This window comes from Heterocephalus glaber, unplaced genomic scaffold (assembly GCF_053883595.1).
Source record: "Heterocephalus glaber isolate CG9 unplaced genomic scaffold, H.glaber_assembly_v1.0 deba00001504, whole genome shotgun sequence".
Lineage (NCBI taxonomy): Eukaryota > Metazoa > Chordata > Mammalia > Rodentia > Bathyergidae > Heterocephalus > Heterocephalus glaber.
Genome location: NW_028258324.1, coordinates 64,452,705 through 64,476,369, shown reverse-complemented (window position 1 = coordinate 64,476,369; position 23,665 = coordinate 64,452,705). Strand labels below are relative to the sequence as shown.

General features: G+C 35.6%; 1 long non-coding RNA gene across 1 annotated transcript in view; it reads right to left on the bottom strand.

Annotated features, from left to right (window-relative positions):
• The window catches only part of LOC147825390 (uncharacterized), a 109,810-nt gene that overhangs the window by 46,379 nt on the left and 39,766 nt on the right, over positions 1-23,665 (bottom strand). The window lies entirely within an intron of this gene.

Genomic DNA, 23,665 nt, shown 5'->3' with positions numbered 1-23,665 from the left:
ACAACTAGGGGCATCTCTTTTGCACAAATAGGAACATAGCTGTTATTCCCAGAATTGTGGAAAGAATTAAGTTCATGAACCAAGGTACCATTGTACTTATTTCCATAAATTAGTACTGATAAAATATGCAGAATATGTTTGAAAATTCTTTGTCTCTGTTTCTGAATTGTGAAGCATTTTTGTCTTTTTCATTGACTCTCATTATTTCTATTTTTATTATCATCATTATTTAATTTGGGATAGAAACCAAGTTCTTGCACAAGCTACCCAGGCACTCTAGCTCTGAGCTACATTCCCGACTTTCCTTTTATACTTTTCTTCTTTTTTTTTTTTTTGCTTAAATTCTTTTATTGGTACATTTTAGATATACAATACATTCACATTTGCCACTGGGTGCTTGTACCTGTACATGATGTTTCTTGGTTCTTATTTTTTTCCCCATTACCTGTCCACCCTTCACCCCCTCCACCCTTCCAAAATGATTAAAATGAATAATTGATAATTTGAAATAGGAAGAAAATGTCCAAAGGGGTAGGGAAAGTGGGAGGGGAAGGGGAAAGGAAAGAAAGGAAAGGAAAAATTATGAGAAAAGAAAAAAATGGAAACAAAGTCTATTCTTTTATTCTTAATAGAAAGTTTCTTAATAAACAACCCAAAAGAATAATGAACTAAGCTTCTAGTGTCAAAAAACAGATGAATGTAAACCACATATACCACCAGATGAGTGTAAACCTTTTATTTTAATCACTTAGACACCCTATGCAATAGGAATTGCATTCATTTTACCTGGAAGATTGTAAATGAGAAATTCTAATTAGTCCAAGTTTACATATCTATATACAGCAAAACCAAGATTCTAAGCTGTATCTGCAGAACACTAACATATTTTTGTATTAAAATATGCATATTTTGTGATTATGTCAGTGTTACGTCCTATGTCATAGCATTTATATATATGTATATTTCTCTTTCTAGTGCTCTGTCTTGATCAAAATTGTAGGACCAAAACAAAACAAAAACCCAGCAGGACACATCACCTTTAGTCCATTTGTCAGTGAAGTCCTTTTTCTCACTTAATACCTTCTGAGCCTGGCTTTTATTGTTGGATTTCTACCATCATTCTGATCTTCTGAGCTTCAAACAAATCATGCATCAGGCTAGGGATACAGCACTAAGAACTTCCCTAGCCCACACCTCTAAACCGTCCCAAATTCCTCCAACAAAGTAGTTTCTAAGGCTTCTAAACCACATGGTCTATCATGCTAACAGCCTTAGCTCTACTCCTCATATCACTTTTCTGTATTACTCAGCTTTCCTGAGTTGGTGGGATAAATACTCAGCACCCAGAAATTAAAGGAGGAGAAAATTATTTAGTTCATGGTTTCAGAAGATTCAGTCCATGGTTGACTGGCATAGTGGCAGGAACATCATGGCAGAAGGGTCTTATATAGCAAAGCTGCTTAGTTCATGGTGGATAGGAAGCAAAGCAGGAAACTGAAAGAATGGTGCAAGGGATCAGATATAGACCCCAAAGTCATGATCCACTGAGAAACACATAGAAATCTACTTTACTAATCCTCTTAGGCAGCTCCCACACCAATGAAGTTGAAAATTCAGCTTAACTGACACATTTATATGATCTTTCACATCAAAAGCTATTTTTATTCTCACAAATGTATGTTTAATATGTACACATCTGGTTCAATCCATCTCTAAATTTGATAGAATGCTTTATCTGATAAATTACACAGATATAAAAAAGATTGTTCTTACAAAACCTTAATTATATAAACCAAAGTCTACTCAAGTTTAGTCTCCATTTTCATTTTAATTTAGTATCTACTAACCATAGCATAGATAAGCATTGCATTTAAAACTAATAATGAAATTTTAGTGTAGTAAGTTTATGTGTGTGTGTGTGTGTGTATGCACATATGCATGTGTGTAAGTTTGCCTTTTTCTATGATTTTCTTTTTTCTGTTGGGCTTCAAAATGAATCTATTTGCATTTGTCTGTCATTACCTCATTTCAGCTTGTTGAGAAATTAGTTCCTCCACAAACATATAAATACTATCAAATGTCTTACTTTAAATAGTTAAATTATTGAAAGATATTCTTATGCAGATCTAAGACTTAATGCTAACTCTACTTCTCTGCAATGGCTTCTGTAGGAACTAGGACTGCAGCAAATACCTGATATGGGTCATCCATCGCTAACAGACCTCCGTGATCTCCACTCCACCTTCTGCACAATTAAGTGTGAGTGATTGACATAACAAGAAATGTGTAGTTCTTTCCATTTTGCATAAATTTGATATTTTAAAAATTCAACCAATTTATTTTCTTATAAGGAAAAGTAGCCTACAACAGTATTTCCCCTTCATCTCCTATATATTAACTACCTCTTTCTTATGTTCATGTTACAGAGAAGAAATTATCATCTCTCCTCTAATTTACACCACACAAGGCCAGTAATGATGGTGTTTTCTGCTTCAATGCAAACAAATCATTTATCTGAATAGCTGCGAAAGGACTTAACTTGTTCACTAGTCAGTATTCTGCCTCTGTGATAGGATCCCAGACAGACACTTGCACTTTTCTTTTAAATCACGTTTCTCCCCTGCTCACCCCCATATACCACCTCCTCAATATTTCCCAAGTAAGCACCATCTGCCAAGCCCTAGCCTTCACCTCCTTCAAGCTATTATTCTGTCCTCTGGTAACCACTGACACTGTCTCAAACCTAAGGCTACATTTGCCTAAAATAAATAATAAGCAGAGGGAACAGACAGCCAGTTTGTTTTGCCATCTTTTTAAAGAACATGAGGTAATGCTGAGCTATTCAGCAAGTGCTGCAAATGGCTGACAGACATTTAGAGAATCTCAGTGGTGAGAAATGAGGAATGTCTTAGCTAGGCCTGGCAGCAGAATCCAGCTTTACACACAAGAGGCTTTTAAAAGGCATAGCAGGAAGAACTTTTAATGTTCTATTCAGAGGAGAATTGAACTGCTCATTGACAAGCCACTAAACATTCCATTAAAATTGGTGCTGAAATATACTCCCACCCTGGATTTTTACGCTATTCTGCATAATATTGAATAGAATCAATGACATTAATCTACAGCTTGTCCTACTGGAATTTCTTATTTTCTAATGTGAGGTGGGGGAATTGAGGGGGGGAGAGAATAAAAAGAAATGAGTGTACTTAATTCAATGTTGAGTTATGACTGATTGGCAAATACTACCTACTTATGGTTTCAAGATCTTTACAGAATTGTGTTTGCAAAAGTGTTTTCTGAATTAATTTAGGATATTTAGTAAGTATATAGCATTGGCTGTTTAGAAGTAAGGGGGATAATTAACAAAACACTGAAGAGGTGACCAACTACAACAGAATATAACATACACATATGCTACATACTTATATGTAAACATGGATATCTGTACACATACATATAAAACACATATACATACTAAATACATGTATTTAAATAACATATACAATAAAAATACATATAATTCCAATTTATCTCACTGTGTGTCTTAAATTACCTTTTGTGAGATAAGATCAGCAAGTTCAAGGTCTTCAACGTTCCTTTCTGCCTTTAATTATAATTGATCTTTAAGCTTTGAAAATTTTAAGTTCTACAGATATTCCAAGGAAAAAACTGAAATAAGATGGTATGGTTAAGAAATCTTTGGGGAAGAACACAAGCAGTGTAGGGAAGTAACTAGAATGTGGTAGAGGAAGTGAGTTAGATACTTGAGAGTGACAAATGTATACTTAAAATTGCCTGTTGTTAATGGCATTGACAGAGTAAATGATCTTCCTGATCATACAACCCATTCCTTGCACTGGATGGAAACCAGGGCAGTGTCAGGATTTTCTTGAGAATTGGTCCTAAATCCTAAGAAAAAGATCAGAATTATAGTACTATGTACCTAGCTAAAGCATCTGAAAACCAAAATTATTGGAATCAGAGTAGGCAGAGCTCACCAGAGTGTGTCCAGCTTGCTTCATGCTCGTTGATAGAACACCCGAGGACCTCTTCAGTGGTCTTTAACTCTACTGGCTGTCTCCAAATTAACTAAATATCTGTGATTAGTAGTTGCCCTCTTCTTTCTGTTTTTCATAAAACTAATTCAACTTGGAAACAGTACAAGATAAGGTACATGTTAGAAGAAATAGTAAAGAGGTAAAGAGTAGTGGTCATCAGGTGCATACTCTAAGCATAATTTTAATTATATATTTACAAGTGAAAAACAGATTACAGAGGATAGCATACTTTATAATTGGGAATAGGCACAATCTATAGAATAGACACACTACATATGTGAACTTGAAATTGATTCTTGGAAATGTTACAGAAGGACAATTATAAGAAGGTACCATGAGAATTTCTAAAGTAAGAAGTAAAGAGACAACATGGGTTGAATTAGTTGTGGCAACAAAGTTTCAGTTGTATTTCATATAATCACTAGCTTTATAAATGTGGAATTTTGCAACCAAATGCCAGAGATAGAATGATGGAAGGATGGGAACAACATTGAATCTAATTAGCAAAGATCATTTTCTTTTCTTTTCTTTCTTTTCTTTTCTTTTTTTCTTTTTTCTTTTCTTTCTTTCTTTCTTTTTTTTTTTTTTTTTTGGTTGTTGATCAAGTAGGTGTTATGTGCAAAAGCAAAAATAGTCAGGCCAAATTTTCAGGCGTAATCATAAAATGAACAAAGATGCACTCACCAGGCAGTTAAAGGCACATCAAATTGAAATGAATATGTGTATTCTTAGATACAAATGTGAGAGTAGGGATTAAAGCAAATGAGAACGGAGTATAAATTGGCCATGTACAAGGCAAGTGAGAGAATTCTTCTGGAAAGTCTGATGCTTAACGTTTATTTGTGAATGTGTAGCGTGCAGAAATCTTAGGTCAGGTATAAAATCTTTGATCATGGCTTCTGCCAAAGGGACTGTATGGTTATATAATAGTTATCTTATTATATAGTTATATATAGTTTTCTTAAATTTAATAGTTATCTTAAATTTAATAGATACCTAGCAGCAAGCTAGGGAAATAAGAGCTCTATGAAAATGAATGCAGATGATTTGTTGAATGAAAAATATCCACAGAATGGAACTGAATCTTCACATCAATAGAGGATGCTTCCTGATTAGCAAATATAGAAATCTATGTAATTTTCCCTGCTCAATATTTTCAGTAATAACATGAATAGAACTATTAGAAGGACTAACTAAAATATAAGATTGGACTGTGGTGATAGATAAAATAAAATATATTTAAAATAAAATAGGCAAGATTCATTTCAAGGAACTGTGAAATACTGAAAGATTTCCCTGATATTAGAGACAAAAAGATACTTGTTACCAGCACCTTAACACTGTATGACACTTTCAGGCTATTGCCAAAAAGCACATAAAAAAATACAAAAACAGTATTTACAAAAGAAAAAATTAAATCTGAAAATATTCTCAAACCACAGATTGTATTTGTAGGAATCTCAAAATTGTCTATAGAAAAAATTATAATCAATAATTAGTTTAATAATAATATAAATTAATGTACATAATTAATGATTTTTTTCTATAGCAGTGACCAGAAAATAAAATTTACAAACTGTGATTTAAAATAGCACTGAAGTGTGACCAAGAGTGTAGTGAAAAGGAGCCCTTACACAATGTCGAGTGGGAATCTAAATTAGTACAGTAATGATGGAAAATAATATAAAAATTCCTCAAAATAAGAAAAGTAAAGTGACCATATGATCCAGTAATCCCACTATTCTGTGCATAGCCACAGGAAATGAAGTCAACGTGTGGAAGAGACATCTCTGTATCATACTGATTGCAGTTCTGGTCATCATAGCCCCGGATATGGAATCAGCTTCAGTGTCCGTCAGTGGGTGAGTGAATGAGGAAAATATGGTATGCACACAAGGGAAAACTATATGGCCATAAAGGAGAATAAAACCCTGCCATTAGCAACAACATGGCTGAACCGGGAGTACATTTTGTTACGTGAAATAAAGCAGTCAAAGAAAGAGAAAAATTAGATAATCTCACTTCTATAAAACCTAAAGAAATTGACCTCGTAGAAGTAGAGAGCAGACTGGTGGTCACTTGCGGCTTGGGTGGTTAGTAGGTAGGCATGGGAACTTGATGGAACTTGACACATAATTGTAGTTACGTAGGAGGAATATAAAACAAGTCAGGAAAACGCAAATATGGAGAAGCCAAAGATAGGTAAGAGATTGATGCTGCTAAGAGAAAGAGTTTGAGGAATGAATATGAAGTTTCATTTTTGAGTAATGTAATTGTTCTGAAATTGATTGTGTTGATTTTTTTAAAACAATTTTGAGCAAAATAAAATTATTTCTTTTGCAATTTAAATGGATGAGTTGTGGCCGGAGATTTAGCTCAGTGGTTCTGTCTCCTGCCTTCCAAGCACAAGGACCCGAGTTTGATCCCCGGTACCAAAAAAAAAAAAAAAAAAAAAAAAAATGGATGAGTTGTATAATATGTCGATATCTCAATACAAGTATTTTAAAAGAGCACCGAAAATGTCAGGAAGAGGAAAGGAGGGGAAAGGGGATGAAAGAAAAAAGAAATTAAGATGTGTTCTGTGTGTGTACCAATTCCTCATGTACTAATTAAAAATAAATAAATAAGTGGCAGTTCAGTCTTGCTAAAAAAGAAAAATATGCCCAGATAATATTAGCTCATCCCTATAATCCCAGCAGTCTGGGAGACTGAGCCAGAATTGCAAGAATGAACCCAGTCTGGGCTTGTATTTTAGCATCTCACCAAGACCCTATCTCAAAATAAAAAATAAAAATCATCAAGGACATATAGGTGAATGAAAAGGCCCTGGTTTCAACACCAGTACTGAAATCAATCAATCAATCAATATTTAAATATTTTTTACAGTTCCATAATTAATAGAGAAATAGTACATATTCAGTGTTATAAATATGTCATTTCTCCAAAAATGTTTTTGGATATCCTTGCTAATCCAATCAATATCCCAGCAGAGTTTTGCTTTACTTTTTGGAAGTTGGAAAACTGAGTAAAAATGTATATAAAAATCACAAGGTGAAAAATGTCTTTAAAATAATGATTTAAAAAGTCAAATCTTTTTCATTCTCCATATATCAAAACTTATTGTTAATGTAATAATAATTTAAAATAGATGTTTAGACCAGGATAGACAGAAATATGATAGAAGAAAAAAAAAAGAGTCCAGAAAAAGTTTGACCAGTGTGTAGGTGCTGCTGAAATTTCTTGAGACAAAAACAGAAACAATGGCAATCGTGAGGTCCTGAGTTTGATCCCCGGTATCAAAAAGAGACAAACAAAAAACAGAAACAAAAAAATCTATGAAGTGAAGGTCCACTGAGGGGCGGTCAGGCTGTCGTGTGTGCAAGTGTTTGCCACAGAATGGCCTGAACCAAAGTATAGGAAATGGTGCCTAACATAGCCCCGCCCTGTACCACTTAGGGCTTCTTACAGGAAGTCTGGCCTGGTACTCTTCTGGGTAATGTACAGTCACTGATAAATGGTTTCTCAGGGTTGGGAGAAAAGAGTTACAATCCACACACAGTACACACACAGTCCCTACTGCTAAAACTGTTCCTTGACACTCAGGTCAGTAGAACCATGACATATCTGGTAGAAGCACTTACTCCAGGAAAGAAAATTTCTAAACTAACAAGAGTCTAATTTTTAAAATATTTCTTTAAATTTTTATTTTAATGTAATACAAGTAGATATTAATAAAGAAAATGTAAGAGTCATTCTATGAAAAATAATTTTATAACAAAAATAGTGACAGTAGATATACTGTGTATCTAAAACTATAGGGAAGAGACACACATTCTACAATCAATGTGGATGATGGTGATATGGGAAAATCCTATGGTTTTTTCCTCATTGTTTTCCAGACTTCTGTGTACCAGTTATCCAGCGACAGCTCCATATGTTGACATTTACTTTAATACATACATCAAATGCTGGAGGAGGGGATCCCAACCCCACTGTGTGGTGAGCTTATGCCCAAACTGGGGCTTTGCTTAGTCTTTAATAGTCTATGTTATCGTTCACTTAGGCTAGCTGCTTCCAGATATATGGAGGAACCAATGGATTCAGTGTCATATGCCCATTGTGTCACCACCCATTACTATAAAATGGGTTTCCTAGTATTTGGCTATACATTGTGTGATTCTATGTCATTAAATCATGTTTTCTTTCAGCCCAAAATATGGTGGAGATAGGAAAAACATATAGAGCAAAAGAGGCAAACTCATTGGGAAGAAGTGTCAATTCTAGTAAGGAAGAATTTATCCTCACTGCAGGATATAAGGAGTAGGATATTATTAAATTATCACCAAATGTTAGCTAGTTTTATCAAGGTATTTGCTTTATCATGAGCTCAGCAACATTCTCCACAGCTGGTGGTTTTGCGCTTAGCTCTGTCAAAAGTTAGATTGGCATTTTTGAGAGCACTCATTACTCTTGAGTCAATGTGCGAATTCATAACTGCAACATGGTCACATATTTCATGGAATTATGGTCTAATTCCTGGGGTGCCTTAGAATAGAAGTTTACCAACATTCACACTATGAAACAACCTATCTACAGTTTTTAAGTATCTTCCCTACAATCAGTGCCTCTTTCCAAAACTTTCCTATCATCAATTATCCAAATTCATGCACTATTTTTAATTGAAAATATAATGACTCCATATATTTATGAGGCAACAGATAATGCTCTGGTATATGTAGATAATGTCTAATGATTAAATCAAGCTAATGTCTATAATCATAGCCTCATTTACATATTTTATGGTGAGACATTTGAAATTTACTGTTATTATACAATACATGATTATTGACTTTAGTTACCCCTATGGGAAATTGATAAAAAAACTCTGCATTCTTACCTTGCCCCATCCTTGTGACCCACCTCTGGTAACATCTACTCTAGTCCATTTCTATGAATTTGACTGTTTTTAAAAAAAATTTCTACACATAAGAATAAGCAGTATTTATTTTCCTGTTCCTGGCTTATTTCCCTTAGCATAATGTCTTCCAGAGTCATTCGTATTGTTTCAAATAACAGGATTTCCTTCTTTTTGTGGATGAATGCTACTTCATAATTAAAATCTGCTCTTTCCAGAACATCCAACCAGAGCCATCCCATATATCTTTGCATTTTTGTACACCTGGCCACTTCTCCCCACTGAAAGATAAATGACTAGCTCATAGCTTTGTTTATTATTTTTCCTTCAGAAAGAAATTATAAAGGCAATCCTTCTGTGAAATATACATAAAGGTTTTCTTTGTGTTAATCTGAATGTAGGAAATATATAGTGAGGCCCTAGAGGTAAATGGAGGGAGTGGTATCAGCAACATATGTAAGTGGCATGGGAATCTGGATCCTCTGAACACACTCATGCCTAATGCACAATTCCACTCAACAATGCATTGTTTCAATAACCTGACTTTACAACGTGTGGACCTTACAGTAGACTTGTCACTATCATCAGCCTTCTTCCAGAGTCACTTGCTCATTTTCTGAAGGGCTTACAATGTAACCAGAGCTACTCTTCTAATGGCGAAGTGTCCTCCACTCTAGAAAGCATGACTTGCCCCAGGTAGTCAGTATCTGTGTCCTGTGTCCTGATTTCTGAGGTCTGTGTACAGCCTCAGTATACCTTCATTTATTTAGCATGATGCATAGACAGGGTGAGTCAGGTGGTCCAGTGAAAAGGGCAGCTTGCACGATCGCATTGTGAACACTGCTACTTGCCCCACTAAAACAGTAAGCCTTCAAAACCACAAAGTGATTGGCTATACTATATGTAAATGCATTATATGCTATGTTTTAATTCTTTCAGGCTACTTTGAAAAATACCATACACTGGGTAGCTTAGAAGTAGAAATTTATCTCTTAGATCTGCAAATTAGAGAGGCCAGGATAAATGTGCTGGCAATTTGGTGACTGCTGAGGCCCAAATGCATAGTCACAGACAGCTATTCACACTCTAACCTCACACAGCAGAAGGGGAAGAAGGTCCCTGATTATAGGCATGTACCAATTGGGGTGTCTCAGTCTCCTGGAAAGTTGGGATTTTAGTCATGTACCATCACGTTCAGCAGTAGTGATGATTTTAACACATATCCTGAAGAAATAGGTATGCCACGCAGATTAACACAATCATTTAAGAATATTGAGGTTTAAGAACACAAAGTTAATGGGAAAAGGACCAAGGGATGGAAGGGTGAGGAAGGAGGGGAGGGAGGAGAGAGGAAGGAAAAGTAAGAAGAATTAAGATGTATGATGTACATATACCAAGTTCTCATGATGAACGCAATCATCATGTACTGAAAACGTGTACTAATAACAATTAAAATTAACAAAATGTATAAAAGTAAATAAAAGGAACACAAACTTAATAAACATAATCTTACGCATTCTCCTACACTAACTGACAAAGGTGCGTTAACTTTAAGGATGTATAAGCATTTGTAAAAAAACTAATGTGTTCTTAGACAATAAAAGAATTTTTAGTATATGTGCTGCTGAAGCGAGCACACAATAAAATAATTTTTAAACCTTCCTTTACTGTAAAAACATCATAGAGATCACTTTCTATAGTGCTTAATAAAATTAATTTAAAACAAAACATCAAAGACAAATTTATCAGTCAAAAAGATCATATTGGACATTTAAAAATGTTTTAATTAAACAATAGGTCTATTGCTACATCATTAAATTTAAATAGTACATAGAAATAAATGATAATTTAAACCTATGAGACATAAATAGGAATTTACATATAAGAGGTACAAATATAATGAAACCTCTGAAAAATAAAGAGGTAATTTGAAAGAAAAATATAAATTATAAATATAAATATAATTATGATATAAATATAAATATAATTATGTTTGGAAAAGGAGAGGGTAAATATTAATGAGCTATCCACACAAGATGCATAGATTAAAAAAGGACAAATTAAAAATTCTCAAATAATAAATAAAATAAGAGAAGGCAATGAATTAAAAGTACTATGCAATTACCTGAGAAGGCTAAAAAGTCAGTGGTAATTTTTTTGGAAAAACTAATACATTTTTAAAATCTCTGAATACATAGAATTGATAAACAGATTTAGCAAAGAGTAGAATTATGTACCCACAAATTAGATCCTCAAAACTCCACCAAATGCTTGGAGCTTTAAGAAGGAAGGGTACACAAAAATGTACTTAATATTCTGATCACCCATCCTTTTCATAGACATTAAATAGGTCTCTTAAAAGTATAAAATATTTTAGTGGATTGACTTATTACTGATGAACCAGATATAAATAAACAAGTTGTCAATGATTAATTTCTATCAGTTGTTTGCTGAGGACCTACTGTGTGCCAGTTGTTGAGCCAGTTGCTGTGGATACAGTTGAGGACAGGCAGAAGTAATTTCTAGCTTCATGGATTTTAAAATCTCACGTGGTTGGGGTGGGGATATAGAAGACTAAGACTATGTGATTATTGAAATTTTTCATATTCATTTTGATTGGGGGAGTACAGAGTCCTACAGAGCATGGGCTTGTGACCTAGCCTGGGAGTTAGTGAAAGCTTCTTAGAAGAAGTCTTGATTTAAGCAAAGACCTGAAATTTAAACAAAATATAGGCATTAAACAACAGTAGGCACAGACTAAAAAATACTTGCCAGGATCTAAATCTTTAGCAACTGAACATATAAGTAAAGGGTAACTATTACAACATAAATGATAGAAATATTTGAAAGGTAAAAATACCTTAAACACATCTCGATCTTTTTACTCACTTCAAGTTTAGATAATCCCAGGACAGAGTCTATCTGTTTTTTTGTTTTTTTGTTTTTCAGATCAAGAATAAATCTTATTCTCTTATGCAAAATCATGCACTTTGTAATGCTGGTTGGGTCAGGTCAGTAAGAATGCACATGTAAGGCAATAGTCCCACAATTATAATAAAGCTGAAAAATCTCTGTTGCCTAGTGATAGAGTAGCAGTCCTTTTTAAAATTAATTTTATTGGTACATTTTAGGTAAACAATATAATGACATTCATCATTGGAAATTTGCACCTTTACAGACTCTCTTGGTTCTTATTTTTCCCCCTTCCCTTGCCCTCCCTTCAACTCCTCCATCCCTTCCTATTTACAATGACTTTGTTTCCATTTTTTCATTTTCTCATATTAATTCCATTCCCTTCTTTCCTTTCCTCTACCCCTCCCACTCCCCCTTCCCCTTTGCACCTTTTCTTCCTATTTCACATCATCTATTATAACTTTTAGTCCTTATTTACACTTCAGTTTCTCACACTAGAGAAACTATTCGGTATTTACACATGTGTGTCCTATTTATGTCCCTTAAGAGTATCACCTCAATGTGCATCCATTTAGCTCTTAATGTCTCTAATTTCTCATTTTTTATGGCTGAGTAGTACTCCATTTTATTAAAAACCCACATTTTCTTTATCCAGTCTCCAGTTGATGGACATTTGGGCTGTTTCCAAGTTTTAGCTATTACAAATTGTGCTGCTATGAACATGGGTGCACATATACCACTGTGGTATGATTCTTTTAATTCTTTGGGGAAGATGCCTAGCAGTGGAATAGCAGGGTCAAATGGGACTTCCATTCCTAGTTCTTTGAGGCATCTCCATACTGATTTCCATAGTGGTTGCACCAGTCTGCACTCCCACCAACAATGGAGAAGGGTTCCTTTCTCCCCACACCCCTGGCAGCATTTGTTATTGGTTGATTTCTTGATAGCAGCCATTCTTTCAGGGGTGAGGTGGTAGCAATCTCAGTGTTGTTTTCATTTGCATCTCTTGAATAACCAGTGATGTTGAACATTTTTTTATATGCTTATTTGCTATTTCTACTTATTTGGCTGAGAAATGTCTGTTCATTTCAGATGCCCATTTTTGCATTGGATCTTTAAATTTGGGAGGTCTAACTTTTTTAAGTTCTTTATATATTCTAGAAAATAGACCTTTGTCTAAGGAACAGCAGGTGAAAATTTTTTCCCACATTGTGGGTTGTCTCTTCACACTGCTGGTGGTTTCTCTTGCTGTGTGGAAGCTTTGTAATAAGAAGAGATTCCACTTGATTGAGCTAGTTCATGGGGAACTGAGGTTTGTTCATAAAATCTTTTCCTTTTCCAGAGTTCTACCTAACATCCATTCCAGCTGGTCCAGTGTTTCTGTTTTAATATTTAGATCTTTAATCCATTTTGATTTTATTTTAGTGCATGGTGAGAGATATAGGTCTAATTTTAATCTTTGGCAAGTTGAAACCCCAATTTTTCCGGCACCATTTATTAAAGAGGCTGTCTTTCCTCCAGTGAGGGTGTTTGGCTCCTTTGTCAAAGATGAGGTGGCTGAGTGTGTCTGGAGTTATTTCTGCATCTTCTAATGTGTTCCACTGGTCTTCTGGTCTGTTTCTTTTCCAGTACCATGTTGTTTTTATCACAGTAGCTTTGTAGTATTGTCTCAAGTTGAGGGTTGTGATACCACCAGCCATGTATCTGTTGCCTAGAATTGCTTATGGTATTCTAGGTCTCTTCTTGTTGCAAATGAATTTTTGCATTGTTTTCTCAAGGTCTATGAAGTATGTTGCTGTAATTTCAATTGGGATTGCATTGAATCTATAGAGCAGTTTTGGAAGTATGACCATTTTCACTATGTTTAATTCTTCCTACCCAGGAGCAAGGGATGTCTTTCCATTTTCTGATACCGTCTTCAATCTCTCTTTTCAGAGTGCTATAGTTTTCAGGGAAGAGGTCTTTGATTTCTTTTGTTAGGTTGATTCCTAGATATTTCCATTTTTTGGATGCAATTATGAAAGGAATTGTTTGCCCTATTTCTCTCTCAGTGAGTCTGCTGTTTGTGTAGAGGAAAGCTATAGATTTTTCTGTGTTGACCTTGTATCCAGCTACTTTACTAAATTTGGCTATTAAATCTAGAAGCCTTTTGGTGAAGTTTTTGGGATCTTCTATATAGATTATTATGTCATCTGCAAATAAGGACAATTTGACTTCTTCATTTCCTATCTTTATTACTTTTATTTCTTTCTCTTGTCTAATTGCTGTGGCTAATGTTTCCAAGACTATATTAAACAGGAGTGGTGATAGTGGACATCCTTGTCTTGTTCCTGATTTTAGTGTGAAGGATTTCAGTTTTTGACCATTTAGTATGATATTGGCTGGTGGTTTTTCATAGATGCCTTTTATCAGATTAAGGTAGAGACCATCTATTCCAATTTTTTGTAAGGTTTTTATCATAAATGGTGTTGGATTTTGTCAAATGATTTTTCTGCATCTATTGAGATGATCATATGGTTTTTGTCCTTGACTCTATTGATATAGTGCATTACATTTTTTGATTTGCATATGTTTAACCATCCCTGCATCCCTGGGGTGAATCCCACTTTGTCAGGGTGTATGATCTTCTTGATGGTCTTTTGCATTCTATTTTCCAGTATCTTATTAAGGATTTTTGCACCTATGTTCATTACTGAGATTGGCCAATCGTTCCCTTTTTCGGTTGGGTCTTTCTCTGCTTTGGGGATCAAGGTGATGCTTGCTTCCAGGAATAAATTAGGGAGTACTGCTTCCCTTTCAATATCATTTAAGAGTTTAAACAGTAGTGGCAGTAGTTCATCTCTAAACGTCTTGTAGAATTCAGCAGTGAATCAGGACTCAGACTCTTTTGGTAAGTTTTTAATTACATCTTCAATTTCATTGATTCCGTTAGAATTTTTAGGTCATCTTCATTCAACTTTGGTAATTCACAGGTATCTAGGAATCTGTCCATTTCTTCTGTATTTTCCATTTATTGGCGTATAGGTTCTGGAAGTAGGTATTGATGATCCTCTGGATTTCTGCTGGCTCTGTTGTAATTTCACCCTTTTCATTCCTAATTGCATGGATTTGAGCCTTTTCTTTCCTTTTTCTGATAAGGTTGGCTAAGGGTTTATCAATTTTGTTTATTCTTTCAAAGAACCAATTCTTGGCTTCACTGATGTTTTGTATTGCTCTCTTAGTCTCCTTTGCATTGATTTCTGCCCTGGTCTTTATAATTTCCTCCCTTGTATGGGCTTTGGGTTTGTCCTGCTCTTCTTTTTCTAGAAGCTTGAGGTTCAGCATCTGGTTTTGTAATTGAGCTCATTGTTTTCCTAATGTGAGTATTCACTGTTATGAATTTCCCTTGTAAGACTGCTTTCATTGTGTTCCATAGATTCTGTTATGTTGTACTGGCATTGGCATTTAATTGTAGGAAATATCTGATTTCTTCTTTAATTTCCTCTGTGACTCATTGGTTATTCAGAAGTGTGTTGTTCAATTTCCATGTGTTTATGAAATTCTTATGGTTTTTGCTATTGATCTCCAATTTCATCACACTATGGGCTGATAATATAAAGGGGATAACTTCAATTCCTTTGCTCTTACTTAAATAACTTCTATGAGTGAGCACATGGTCTATTTTGAAGAATGACCTGTGTGCATCTGAAAAGAATGTGTATTCTGATTTTGTTGGGTGGAACACTCTGTAAACATCTGTTAAGTTCATTTGTTTAAGGGTTTGAGTTCTAGTATTTTGTTGCTTATTTTTTGTATAGTTGATCTTTGTGTTTGTGACAATGGGGTATTGAGGTCCCCCAATACTATTGTATTAGTGCTTATATGAGTTTTCTTGTCCATTAATATTTGTTTTATGTAGTTGGGTGCACTAGTGTTTGGTGCATATATGTTTATGATTGTCATCTCTTTCTCTTGGATTGTTCCCTTTACAAGGATGTAGTGTCCTTCTTTGTCTCTCTTAATCAGTGTTGGTTTGAAATCCACTTGATCTGCAGAGAGGATACCTACTCCTGCTTTTTGGGGGGTTCCTGTCACATGGAGTATTGTTTTCCACCCTTTAACTTTCAGTCTATGAGTTTCTTTTTGAATTAAGTGTGGTTCTGCTATGCAGCATATTGCTGGATCTTGCTTCTTGACCCATTCTGCCTGTCTGTTTCTTTTGATTGGTGAATTGAGACCATAAACATTGATGATTATAACTGATACGTATTGACTTCATTGTCATGACTTCTTCTTTTTGTTGGATTCTACCCCTTTGTGTTTAGCTTCATGTCATGCCTGATGGATTCATTCCACTGGGCTTTCTGGAATTGTGATCCTCATTATCATTTCCTAGGATATTGTCTAAAATTTTTTGGAATGCTTGTTTGGTATTCATGAAGTTCCTGAGGTGCTCTTTGTTATGAAAGCATCTTATTTCTCCATCCATTTTGAAAGATAGTTTTCCAGGGTACATCAATCTGGGTTGGAGGCTGTTTTCCTTTGGGGCTTGAAATACGTCAGTCCAAGCCCTTTTTGCCTTGAGAAATCTGCTGTAATTTTGATGGGCTTTCCTTTGTATGTGATTTGTTTCTTTCCTCTAACTGCTTGTAGAATTTTGTTCTTCTGTTGGGTTTCTGGAATCTTAACTATTATATGCCTGTGTGTAGATATTTTTCTTGATCAAGGCTAGCTGGAGTCCTATATGCCTCACTTATCTGTATGTCAAGTTCTTTTCCCCTGCTTGGGAAGTTTTCTGCCATCACTGCTGTGAACAGGTTTTTTTTTTTTTATGTCATCTGCACTCTCTCCTGTTCCTTCATTGACTCTGATCAGTCATATGTTATTTTTCTTCATATCATCTAGCCACTGCTGGACTAATTTCTTGTGGTCTCTTACTATTTTAAAGAATTTTTTCTTTTCCTGGTCACTAATTGCAATCTTATCTTCTATATCTGAAATTCTGTCCTTACATTGGCTCATTCTGCTGCATAAACCTTCAATGGAGTTTTTAATCTCCTGGAAATTTGTTTGCATCTGCTTTATGGATTCCATTTGTTTCCTATGTTGGGATTCCATCATGTTCCTCAGCTCTTCTATTTTTTTTAATCTATGTCCTCTGTAGATTTATTAATCATGCCTTGCACTATGGGCATAATATCTGCTCTTATCTGAGAAATTATTTCTGATTTCATTTTTTCCAGATCCTCTTTTGTTGCCAGTTCAGGGCATCCAGGTGGTTGAGTATCAGATTGTTCCATCTCATTTCCCTTTGGGGTTGCTTTAGGTGATCTGGATGTCTGGTTTTGAACCTTGTTTTCCTGTCTTCTCATTTCAACAAGGCGGTGGGGGTGGAGGGGAGGGATGTATTCTGCTGGTGCCCACATGGCTCACCTCCTTGGTGCTGGGGGCAGCTCTGCTCCTTGGCACTTTAGGGCAGCCCATGAAGCCACATGCTGTGGAGTTACTATATGTCAATGATACATGATTGGAATTCCATGTAGAAATGAAAGCAGGCAAGTTCACTCTTCTAAAGATGATAATCAAGATAGATCTCTCTGATGAAATGGCATGTGAGCAGAGATCTGAAGCTATAAGTAAACAAGCATGTGGATATCTCATCACCTGAGCACTGCACTGAGGAGAACCTCATGTACAGCAGAGACCCAGTCCGAGGGTCCCTGCATAGTGGTGAAAGCTCCCTACTTGTCACCAATCCAGTTGTTATACTTAGAGCTCAGTCTGGTACTGCGCTCCCCTCCCTGCTATCTCTCATGGCAGCTCAAAACAGCAAGCACATCAGAGTTCAGGACGCCAGCTCCCTGGCATGGGGGAGAGCAAGACACATGTGGAGGGGGCCAGTGTAGCAGTCTTAATGTTGCAGCACAATGTATATGTCCATGTGTGTGGCAATGCTGACTTAATAAAACCTACTACACAGTCAGTCATATAAAAGCATAATAATCATGTATTCCTTCTATTGATAAAAATGTTTACTGTAAACCAGTGTGACATGTTACAGTGGCAGCAGCATCTTGTATTTAATGCATTTATTTATTGCATAAGGTGGTCAGATCCACTAAATTAGTTTATCTTTCTGGTTTTGTTTGATTTTAATAAAGTTATCTTTCAATAATAAAAATTTTACACTTGCCAAAAAAAAAAAAAAGTTCATGTCTAATGATTGACCTACAACCTCTAGGTTTCTATAAACACATCTTATGATGTTTTCACAACAACAAAATCCCCTGAATACATCTCTCTCAGAGTGTGGCCCTAACATCAAGTGATGGATGCTATACTTGTTGTTACTTGGGTTCAAAACTGAGTATTTCAGAGTGGAAAAATATATTTTAAAAAATTATCCACATTGTCTATAAAAGCATATGGAGAAGCGTACTTTCTTCAGCAATACAATTTCATTATGCATAATTTGAGATAATAAGGGTATATACTGGCTTTTTAAAAATAAAATGAATGTATCATGCCCCAACATATAAATCAAATTTGCCTTATACATTCAAATATTTCAAAGATAATGATAACAACTCAATTCTTTGTATTTCTCTGCCACAGTAGAGTTTATAAAATTCTTACATTTTGTGTCGTAAAACTCATCTAGTCCAACTTATTTAGATTCTCAAAATATCTTGATCAAGGAGGAAGAAAAAGTTAGGAATTCCCTGTATTAATATCTTACTCTAGTCACCACTATTATCCTTGTGATGAGTAAGGTCCACCATAACAAGGGTCAAATTCTTCTGTCCCCACCCACTCTCTTCATATCCAGAAATTGTTCCTTTTTATTTCTCCTTTGCTTGGTGTCCTTTAATTGTGGATTCTGATCATCACCAAGCCTGCTTCATTCCCTCTCATTTGTGCCCTGCTCCCAGGGCTTGGGAGCAGTCCAAGCACAATGAAATCATGAAGAGATCATCACCACCCATCCTCACCAAACACTTGTATTCTTCACCAGGCCTGGCATCTCCTTCTTATCCCTCCCTCCTCATCACTATTCAGACTTAGTTCTGAGACAAAATAAACTTTGGCATTGGTCATCAGCAACCTTTCTTTCCTTGCTCATTGCCCTCCCCATTTGACCACTGCTCCTTGTCCACGACAACCTCTTTCAGTGCTTAGAGGCCTGTGAGAGATTAAACTAATCCCATCCACCGACAAGCTCACTAAGCGGTTCCTGAGTAAAGTCCAAAATTCCTCCCAAGCAATAGAGCTGGGAGGGAGGTGGGAGAATTAATGTAACAATCAACACATTATAGTAATAACTTTTCCATGAAAATTCTTTCCTTTTTACTAATCCCATACAAATTCAGGAGAAAGAATGAAGCGTGGTGTGTGTAGGAGGAGGGTGAATGTAAAGACAATTCATTTTTCTTTATCTTATTAAATATAAATTAATGAAGTAAGAATGTTGGCACCTCTGTACTTTTTCTTGCAAAGTAATTTAATCAAACTTTTCTTCAAAACTGAGTGTGTAAATAGCCAACATTTAAGTGGTTTTGGATTGGTTCATTTGCTAATTAATACTTAAGAGAGTAGAATTAGAAGGGCTGGGAGGAGGAAGGCAATTTTGGAGTGTTCCGAGGCAGCATATTGACATCTCTGAAGCATACCTCCGCCTCCGATTCATCTCCGTTTGGGTCCTCCCGCTGTTCTCACTCCACACTCTCACTTACTCAGCAGTGTAGATACATTCTCCAGAACAGAATCCCAGGAAAAGTAACAGCCAATATCTGAATCGTGATCTTAACTCCCTTCAGCTTTCCCAGCATTAGGACTCTATTTTAATCTCTTTCAAGGAACTCATTTGAAATGAATTTGAGGGTCAAAGCTTAGGTAGACAGAGGCGGCAATCCTTGCCAATGGCTGTGTAGGGGGTGAGAAATTTCTATTCAAATAAAGGTGAATGCAACCAAGGATGTTAAAAATAAAAGTGGGAGGTCTTCTGAGGAAAGTTTAGTCTTGGGAGTAAAATCCATGGGTTTTATTTCTGGCATCGATTATGCCAAAGAATTCCACATTAAAATAAATTGGAAAAAAAGTTTCAACCAACAAAAAAGAGTCCCAAAGACTTAGATGAAAGGCTGAAGCCACACTGAGGGTCAGAATAAAAGTATGAGGTGATGTCTTCTACAACAATGAGGAGAAAGCCTTCATCAACTCTGCTAGCATTTAAAAAAAAAAAAAGCTTCTGCATGCCCACCTCAAAAAAAAAAAAAAAGTGCCTAGTGTTCAGAGAGGCATTTAAAGCATAGTTATGCAATGTCAGGCTTCCCAAAGCTGGCAAAGGGTCTTTTCCAAATACTCTCATGGTTTCCTGAGAAACTTTAGAAAGAAAACACCCAAACAGTTAATTTGATTTTCACTTTATTTTATATGTACGTTTTTGTCAGGCAAGCTGGAAAAAAAGTCAGACCTTAGCAAATCCTTGTTGTCTCTTGGTTATTGACTGGAAAACTTCTCCTCCCCAGAAAAACAAAAATAAAAACAAAAAAATTACATTTTTATCAAATGTTTCCTGATTACCTATTTTGGAAAATCTCTCTTTGAGAGAAAATCCCCAAACCAGTTACACAGCTGTACATTTGTGTTTTAATTGTTTTTATAGTTGTATTTCTTAAATTTAAATATATGGATGTTACTCTTCAAATGGGGTAAGAGGGATTATACTGTACAGATTTTTTCAGGCATATTTCTTTTTTGTTTTTTTTTTTTTTTGCTTTTTTGGGTTTTTTTGATACCAGGGATAGAACTCAGGACCTTGGACTTGCAAGCCAGGTGTGGTGCCACTGAGCTAAATCCTCGGCCCAAGGCATATTTCATGTAATAAGAACATGGGAGGAACAATTTGTTATTTATTTCCGGGTGCAAGGTTTCTGTTACTATTCCAGTTGCAGAATCTGAAATATTATCAGTTATATAATTTTATCTGTTAAAAACACTTCTGATGCACTTTCTCATACAAGGTCTTCATTAATTCTCCAGTACTTCCTGGAAGAGGAAGAACATATAATAACTCCTGGTGAAAGTTCCAATGGATAGAAATTCTATCTTTTTCTGCATCCTATGATCTGATCACAGTTGAGTACTCAAATTCAGATTGTCTGGCTTCTGTCTTACTCATCTTTTTCATACCCTGAGCTAGCTCTAATCCAGTTCATAACCTCTCTCCTGTGGGACTGCATCAGTAATTTAGCTTTGTGTGGTTTCCAGGGATGTTCAAGAGAAATCAAGAGAAGCATTAAGAGCTACATTCACTTACGTAATTTATTTGAAATGGGCTGCTATTTTAGTATATCCCTCCTTCCCTTCATCTCTTCCTCCTCCTCTTTCTCCTTCTGTTTCTCTCTCTCCTCCCACTTCCACCTTTTCTCCTCTTTTCCTTTCTTTCACAAATATTTATTTTTACCTCAGATGATGAGCCCATAGGAAAGAGAACAGTGAGCACAACCAAGTTCCTCCTTGACTGAACTTTCAAACTTAGACAATAAACTGACAAAGTCATGATGTATTAGGTAGTGACAAATATTATAATGACAAAATAGTAAGGGAAGCCTAATATGATTCCACTGTACAGTGGTCCTCAAAGTGTTTTCTGATTAGGAAAAATGAGAAGTGACCCAATACAAGTGAAGAACTTTGTTGATACCTGAACAGGAGAATATCAGGCAGATGGAACAGCAACTGGATGCAAAGAAGTGGAACCATGCTTCTGGTCTTTAAGGAGCAGGAGGAAGTTGCTGTGACTGGAGGGGAGTTAGAAGCAGAGCAGGTATGTGAGAGAGGCAACAAGACATCAGTGCAGATGGGAGAGGAGACCACAAAGGCCTTATGAAACCTGATAGAGACTTTGACTACTACTCTGAATAAAACAAGGAACCACTGCAGGATCCCCAATAAAGAAAAGACATGGTCAGATTTATGCCTCTCAAGAATCACAGGGGCTACTTGTTAGAAGGCAGTCTAGAGGGTGAGGAGTGGAAGTATCTTATCAAATGGCTACTGTCATACTCCAGCTGGGAGGTGGTAGTGATCGAACCAGGAATATAGTGATGGAAATCATGAGAAGTAGGTAGATCCTGGGCAAATATTAAGTTGAACCCCAGTGACCCACCTTTTCTGACCAGACCCCACCCCCTTACAGAGAGTCAGTTATAACCCTCACCGTCCAATCATCTTTTGAAAGCCCTGCTTATGAATCCATGAGGCTTTTGAAGGACCCCTAGATCTAAACCACAGCATATATTCAGAGGAAATTCCAAGAAGTGCCTGAAGATTTTTTTGAAGGATGTAGGAATTCTCTTTGAACCCTTGAAAGTACTATATGACGGTGTTATTTTTGGAACATTTGCAGTTATTTTCTAATCAAGAGATGATGAGAATGGACTGGTGGAATGGTTCCAACCCTGAATTACTTGGTTGATTCAGCCCATCTTACCACTGGACATCATATATGAAACAAAAGCAACTTTTTTGTTTAAGCTAGTTTAAATTAAATCTTGTTTTACTTACTTTAGGGCTTTTTAACTGACACAAATATTGTGGGAAACAAAGGAAATATTTGAGTCAATATACTTTGGTGAAGCAGAAATATTTTTCTACCATATAGCTTCATAAGATATATTGCTATAAAGGATGTTTTTGTCAATGACAGAACTAGAATCCAGAAAATTCTCATTCCAAGATCATTTTCCCCCTGCATTAGTCAGTGAATGATTTTACTAAATATATTTCCTTGTTCCAATATCAAGTCTAATAATCCACATGTACTTGCCTACAGTTCTTACCTGAAAAATAGCCTGAAGTCATTTAAAAGCTATTTTTGTTTAGTAGCTAATAGTCTATTTCTATGACATTTTCTTACTGCACAAAAGATATTATTTATTTTTCTTTATGACCTGGCAATGTATTTTTAAAAAGCACACAGAGTTAACTTGTACTGTTTCTCAGCAATCCATCTCACAAATGGGTTGTCCAAAGCTATTTGTTTCACACAGAACACATCCATCTATTTCTACAAAAGTTGCAAAGAATAACCCAAACTGAACTGAAATTAGCTCTTTGTCACAGTTTTCCAATCTGTCAAATGATGAGGATGATAAATGACTAGCAAATGTAGCTTATCAACTACTCAGTCAAGCACAATAGCATCTGGAAAGATAGATGTGATGACTCAAATTTCTATGTATTATATTTCATTTACAAACAAACATCAAAATACTGACATGATCATAAATATTCAGCACAGCTACAAGACTTTTCTCAGAAATTTTTAGAAAATTCATTGTATCTGTTTATTGTTTCTTTTCACTTAGAATCTCACACAAAAAGTGAATTATAAAATTTACACATGACTTGAATATAATAGATCACTGAGCCTAAGTCCACTGTTTCAGTGTTGAAGAAACTGAGACCTGACGGGTTAAATAATTTCTCCATTGTAAAAGAGCAGGTCTGATTTAGGGTTATGACTTGAAACTTTCAGGTTAAAAAAATCATAGGTAGAATATCTAAGTATTACTTAATTTCCCCAAATTCTTTCTGCTAAAACATAGGGAAGGCAGAATTCCAATATGATTCTCCTAGATCCCAAGTTCACATTCTCAGCTAGAATGCTGAAGAAATGATGGCTGGTGCAGAATGAGCGATTGGAACTCTGTTATGGAGTAAAGTTGGAAAGGCAAGAATGGAAAACATTATTGTAGACTGCACAATCAAATATTTAGATAATAGAAATGTTCAG